A 7,734-nucleotide genomic window follows, 5' to 3' on the forward strand; every position below is an offset into this window, starting at 1 on the left:
AATTTGCAGCTTAAAATAAAAAATTCTTGCATACTCCAAAACCTTAACTATATATCATAAGCAAAGGCAATAAACAGATAGCAAGCCTGGGAAAAATATTCGTGATTAGTCTCACAAAAGAGCTGTGTTCTGTAATGTATATGTTTTTACATGAAAGCACTTAGAAGCAATATAATCATACTCCTCAGTATAGCATCTCACAACTAATTTGATAATTTACTTTACGTCTATCTCTCTGGTAGACTTTAAACTTCAGAAGGCTGTGAGTCTTTCATTAACTCGTTATCCCTGGTATTATCACCTTTCCTAGCAAAGCACACTATAAAAAGTATTTTGAAAGAATAACAGAATATATAAATAAAGTCTTCATGTAAACAATCAGCTCAAAAGCTAAAGGCTGTCTTGACTGGATAAGGCCAGGAGAAGGCAGTATAGACTCTTTGGTGACCTTAGAGTTCACATTCCCATCACTAGGAATTTCCCGAGTCTCCCAACTGTTTCAACTCTTCTCTTACCTGCATATCAGAACCATTATTCTGCACACAACGACCGTTTACTCTGTGTGAAGTTTATCATCATCCAAAAATAAGTGACGCAATAATTAGTTTACTTTCAAAGAGTTTATATAGGATGGTGTGGGACACAGGCTCTAACACCAATCAATAATCCTTACTACAAGGTCAAATATAGTAACCTGTGTGCTTTCTGTAAAGCTATATCTAAGTAAAAGGAATTATAAGGAAGCCAGGAATGGATTACTAAGGTGGGAATTGAGGGTATTTAATGGTCTGTTAAGTCATCACCCTGTGGCTTCATGCTTGGGTTCAGCAAGGAGTAAAATGGTAAAAAGAAATTTCCAGGGTTCTTAGTTCGGGAGGTGGTACAGTTCTCAGTGGTGATGAGCCTGAGCTCTGTGACTAGGAACCTCCGAGATGAAGTCAGTAGGGGAGCATCGGAGTTGAGAAGGTTGAAGGAACAAAGGTCATGGAAGTCCTTTGTATCCATGCCGAAGCAGCCTGGAGACCGAACAGGTGATCAGGTCTTGGTCTGGATTGAGCCCAGAGGGCAGGGCTATGATCTGAAGATAGCTTTGGGCCCTGAGGAGTTTGCTGAGACCTTGTAATGCACAGGAGACACCAGCGGAGTGGGTGGACGGAGAATGTATTAGAAAGTGTCAGCAAGTTTGCAGATGATAGTGCCAGATAATATTATGGTTGCAGAAAGTATCTTGGAAGATGACCTGGAATAAAAGGAGCGGGTGAGGAGGCAGTAGGTTGGAATACATTCTTGCAGTGGCTAGGCTCAGAGTTCACCTCTGAGAGTCTGTCATTCTTTCCCAGACCTCAGATCCCTCTGTGAGGGGTCAGTGTGCATGGACAGAACAGGAGCTTTCCTGCTGGTGGGGCAGCAGGGAAACCTGGATTCAGAAGAGCACCCTGTAGTCTTGTTCAGTCTACAGCAACTGAAAACTCCAGTGGGCTCTAGAAATGATCCAGACTCCTCATTTTAAAGAAAAAAAAATACTAATATCCAGAGAGGGAAAGACTTTCTCAAGACCAAAGAGCAAGTCAGGCAAAAATGCCAAATCTGGACCTCAGCTCTGGTGCCCATGGTCTAGTGGGCACTTTCAGCCAAAACTTTGAAGCTTCGGAGCTAAAAGAAGAAAACCCAGGACAACAACTCTGTGTGTCTGATGTGACAGCGCCCTATCACACCCCTTTGACTGGCAAAGGCCACTGATTACTGTCTAGAAGGAGTAAAGTTCCCAGAGGCACATCAGGATGTGGAGATGGAAAGAGGCATTGGCTCACTGGCTGTCCTGGGGGTGGGAGAGAATGCTAGTTTGATTGCATGTATATAAACCTCTGTTTTGCACTGTTTCATTTTGTGTTTAAATAACCCATTTGAAGAAACTTTAGTGGCCCCCACCCAGTGACTAAAACCCCACACCAAAAACAGTGAGGACAGTCGCCTCATTTCAGGCACTAGAAGAGTTCCTCCCTTATTGACAAATAAGACGCCTGAAGAGAAGAATTTACCTACCGCATCCCCTCATTCTTAACTGTGAGCCTTGGTTACAGTGAGGAGCTAAGTTAGGGGTGAGAGCTCCTATCGAGCTAAAGGTCGGAGCCTTGAGCCCCTGGGCCCTGCAGAGGTTGGAACAATCATCTGCCTGCCATGTGGATGAAGTGCAATTCTTCAGTGAAGACTCCTCTCTGGGTTGCCTGCAATGAATGGGGACTCTTGGCTGTCAGTCCACCCGCCCCTGCCAAACTTCTCCTGCTCCTGCTTTCTTCTCCTCTCCTGCCCTTATTTTATTTTCCACCTGAACCAGACACATTATATATGGCACATATAATATATAATAATATACAATATGTAATTATATGAAATTACATGTAATATTACATATAATTATGAATTAACATGTAATATTTATCATGTGATGATACATAATCACAGCCAGTGGCTCTGATCAAAATTACAGGGCAAATGTAAACAGACCCAGTGTTTATCTATTTGTTCATCCACCCATGCGTGGCTTTATTATTCAACATAAATTTATTTAGCATAAACAATGGGCCAGGCGCTCCCCAGCACTGTGCCAAGCACTGAGGGTAGAGCTACGAATAAGAGCCTGGCCTCAGTGAGATCATAATCTAGGGAAGACACAGAGACATGCAGGGGTAAAGCAGGGTGCTGGGCAGTTTGATTTCATAGAAGGGCACAGCGTTGAAGGAACTCCAAGGGTCTTCCGTTGATAATCCAGGTCCAGGGGCCACGCAGGTGAACAGGCCATCCATCAGAAGTGAAATCTTCTCCGAGAAGGAAAAATCTGAAATGGGCTCCGGAAATTACAACCATTTAATGAAGTCATGAACCTTTTAATGAAGTCACCTGTGCCTGGTGCTTAAAATAAAGAAACAAACAAGGCCACCAACCTCAAGGAGCTCACTGCCAAAAGAGGGAAACAGACCTGTGCACCAACAGCCCTGCAGAGCCTACGTTACAACCCGACCGCTTTGAGATAGTGTGTTGGCCCTGCATATTATTTTTAATTTTATATTTCAATTAAATCAGTGTTCTTTTAAAATCTGGAAATTTAAAATTTAAAATTGAGATTATTAATATTTTTCTCGGTTTGGGCGCCTCAACAAAATACCGTAGACTGGGTGGCTTAAACATTTATTCCTTGACAGTTCTGGAAACTGAAAGTCTGAGTTCAGGTTATCTTCATGGTCACGTTCTGGTGCCTGGCTTGCAGATGGCTGCCTTCTCACCATGTGTTCATGGCCTTTTCCTTGGGGGAGGGTGTGTGTGTGTGTGTGTGTGTGTAGACCTCCTAGTGTCTGATGAGGGCACTAATCCCATCATGAAGGTCTTACCCTCATGACTTCCTCTACTCCTACTTCCAAAGGCCCCATTTCCAAGTACCATCACACTGGGAGTAAGAGCTTCAACATATGACCTGGGGGGGACACAAGTCTGTCTATAGCAAGTGGAATATCAGGAGATCCCAAAACATAGCCCACAATCCAGAAATCAAGGGCGCTCATTCATTGATTCATACAACAAATATTTATTGAGCTAAGAGTATGTTCCAGTGGTCCTCCCACCATGGTAGGAACTGGGGATACAGCAGAGAGCAAAAGACAAGTCAACCACCACCCAGCAGTGTCCCTTCCACATGCCCCTTAAACATAATGCTGAGGAACATGGTTCAATAACTGGCTGGCATCTGACATTAACTGGAGGGCCTTATAGGTCATGAAATGCCAGAAACTTCACACTTGAAATGTGAACTAGTGCCCCATATATATATTTTTTTTACTCAAACAGATAAAGGAAAAATTAAGGACAGAATTAAATGAAACACTTGCTTAAGTAAAAAAGTGGATTGAATAAACCATATGGGCTGACTGAAAATGTTGGATACTAGTGGCAATATGTATACACACACACATTTCAGCCATTGTTCCTTCTCTCTACAGCATTATAAAACCAAATGGGCTGCATGGTAGTACTTCTCATTGTGTCATTATGTTTGTAACTGACAAATGAAAGGAAAGGTGTGTGCTTGATGAACCAGGTGCCCCTGGAGGAGGTCACTGGTGAAATCACACAAGCTACAATGAAATTGCTGGGAGCTATGATGAAGGGAAGTTGACAGTGAACCCAGAGTCAGGGGCCTGGTTCCAAGCCAGCCTGTACTCTCTCTGCCAGGTTAATTCTTGGGCACCTCTTGGTGCCTTCATCTGCAAACAGACAATATAGTACCTACTTCATGGGGTTTTATAAATGTTAGGTGGGGCAATTATGCAGTAGTACCTGGTACACATCATCTAACAAGTATGGTCTGAATTCCCTATGGGAAGAATGTTGATGAAGGATACAAGAAGGCAGAGAAGACATGCCACTCATATTTTCAGATGACACAAAAGCATCGAGTGCACAGTGAGCCCAAAGCAGATGACAAAATTGAGATTTTTGAAATATTTCATGGCTGAAAAACCATGATGCCACTAAATCAGGACACACTACACTCTTTTAAAAACTGGGTCTGATTACGCACGATGGTTGAAATGTGGATTTCTATAACTTATTTCTAGAAGGCCTGATCGTTTTCCCCATCTGCCAAATGAATGAGAGCGATCAGGAGGGCACAGAAATCAAAATAGGTCATGCACTCCTAGGCCTTATAATTATTATAACTATCAACTGAGAAGTATATCATTCACAAAGCATTTTCATATGTATCACCATATATAATTAGTATATACTGTAGTGAGAGAAATAATGGCTCCCCTGAGTTCTGCCTGAGACTGGGAACCCTTGGAGTATTCTGTTTACTTCTGGTCACGGCATTTAAGAAGGAACTTGAGATCCAAAGAAAGCTTCCCATGGTATAATTCCCAAAAGATTTTGAAGTCAGATATACCTAGATGCAAGCCCATCTTGTCACTGACACCCATAAGTTATATGACATTAGACAAACTTATTAACCTCTCTGAACCTGCTTCCTCAGCTGTCAAGCAGAAATGACAATACCTAGTCCACAGAATTGTTATGAAGGTTCATGAATCCTCATAGGCTCTGTGCACACAGAAAAGACTCAATAAACGTTGTTAAGCTCCCTCTCATGGGCTACATGTTGACTCTGTGTGTCTGCTGTAATTGGGTTTGATCCTGGATATGTTTCCTTTTGACTCTTCCATCCTCTCACTCCCGACTTCCTAGCCCCCAGCCAACAGCAGTTCCCATGATGAGGATGTGGGATCTTAGGAGACACAGATCCCATCAAGCCAACACTTTGGATCAGCTATGAAAACAATATCAGAAATTAAGGAGTATATTCCCTGGATTCTTGGGATTCAACATTCATCCACTTAGCTTATATTTAGTGAGCAACTACTACATACAGCAGCTAGATAAACAGTGGTGAAAAAGACAAGCATGGTTCCTGAGTCCACAGACCTCTCATCAGTTGGGAGCTGTGTGTGTGATGTTAACAGTCATTAATATCTAGATTTTTTATTAGGGCTTGCAAGGTGGTGATATTCCATTTCTACCATTACTTTTTCATTTATTTATTAGAGTATATCTATTAGGAGAGGTTCCCCACTATTTGATTATTCAATTGTATTCTTTGTAGAGGAAAGGCGGCATAGGTACATCCTCTTTCCCTTTTTTTTTTACAAGTTTTAAAATTAAAAAAATTGGATTCAGTGGACGTGGAAAAATTGGATTAGCAGTGACAATTCAGGTTTTCTTTTTTTGTATTATTATGAATGTGTCGATTTAAACTTAACAAGCTCAGACCCATCGCAGCTATTGCTGCTATTGATGCTCATACTGTCTCATTAGCCATTAGACATTAGAATTTTCCCATTAGACGGTAGAAATTTCCCAAGTCCTTTTGACCCGATATGAGAAATATTTGATAGCTTCATTGCTATTTGATAAGATAAAATGCTTTAACTTATATATTTCCCACCCCAACCTGAAATCAGCCATTCCTCTAAGAACTGTTGATTTCTTTTACTGGGAAATTGTATTTAAGGTCACATTGGGTGCTATGAATGCTTATTGCTGCCATGTTGATCGGTTTTCTAGGCCGATTCAGTGAGCAAAGATAAAGTTATTTGAGATTAAACACCTCATATGTTCATACATTTTTAAATTCACATCCAGGGACACAGTGCTGTACTTAGCCTCTGCTGTGTTAGTCTGTGTCTCCTTTTCCCACACCGAGAATCCTACTCTCAAAAACACTGGGATGATGGAATGAGAATATCACATAATTACTCATTTGTTTGATTCAACATCTCACACTAAACTTTCTTCCAATAACAATATCAATATTAGCATACAGTATGATTACTAAAATGGTTTTAAAAATTAATTTGCAGGGCCGGGCGCAGTGGCTCACGCCTGTAATCCAAGCACTTTGGGAGGCCGAGGCGGGTGGATCACGAGGTCAAGAGACCGAGACCATCGTGGTCAACATGGTGAAACCCCGTCTCCACTAAAAATACAAAAAATTAGCTGGGCATGGTGGCGCATGCCTGTAATCCCAGTTACTCAGGAGGCTGAGGCAGGAGAATTGCCTGAACTCAGGAGTCGGAGGTTGCGGTGAGCCGAGATCGCGCCATTGCACTCCAGCCTGGGTAACAAGAGGGAAACTCTGTCTCAAATTTAAAAAAAAAAAAATTAATTTGCAGATGCTCTCCTTATTCTCTCCCCACTGTTTTACAGTTCTACCTTATACTACATTGTCAGAGCTCATAACCTTTACATACAATACTAACTTTCTTTTTTTTTCTTTCTTTGAGATGAAGTTTCACTCTTGTTGCCCAGCTTGTAGTACAATGGCGCGACCTCCACTCACTGCAACTTCCACCCCCCGGATTCAGGGGATTCTCCTGCCTCAGCCTCTCAAGTAGTTGAAATTACAGGCACACGCCACCAAACCCAGCTAATTTTATGTATTTTTAGTAGAGACAGGGTTTCACCATTTTGGTCAGGCTGGTCTCAAACTCCTGACCCAGGTGATCCATCCGCCTCATCCTCCCAAAGTGTTCAGATTACAGACATGATGAGCCACTGTTCCCGGCAAATACTATCTTTCTAATAACCTTCATTTAGTCTTAATTCTACAAGTAAATACATATTAAATGCTTACCACCAGTCATAATTCCAGTGTCTCTCCACTTATTTTGGTCATTTTTAAAGACATTCTCTTGCAGATTCCTACAAAGGGGCTCATGGGCACAATATTTACAGAGTTCTTCCATGTTCACGAGAGTCTATCTGTGACCTTTGTACTAAAAATCAATTTAGTTGAACATAAAATCCTTGGATCACATTATCACATTTTGTCTTATTTTTAAAATGTGTTCTTATATTTTCTCCTAGCCCAAAATGTTGCTGTCAATAAGTCTAATGATATTTTTCTCTCGTTAGTAATTTGTTTTTGGTTTTTTCATGAATGCCCGAAAGATATTTTCCACTAAAGAAACAGTTCTTTAAAATCCATAGTTCAACTAGGCCATATGTTTGCATTCATCATTTTAAGTCCATCTTTTCTTGTATGAAGTGTGCCCCCTTATAAACAAAATTTCAAAACTTTTTTTTATTTCAGGAGGTGTTTCTAGAATAGTAGTTTTTAAAATTTGTTCAATTCCTCTACTTTAGTTTTGTTCTTTAGGGACTCCAATTATATGTATCTTCTTT

This window comes from Callithrix jacchus, chromosome 18 (genome assembly GCF_049354715.1).
Source record: "Callithrix jacchus isolate 240 chromosome 18, calJac240_pri, whole genome shotgun sequence".
Classification (NCBI taxonomy): domain Eukaryota; kingdom Metazoa; phylum Chordata; class Mammalia; order Primates; family Cebidae; genus Callithrix; species Callithrix jacchus.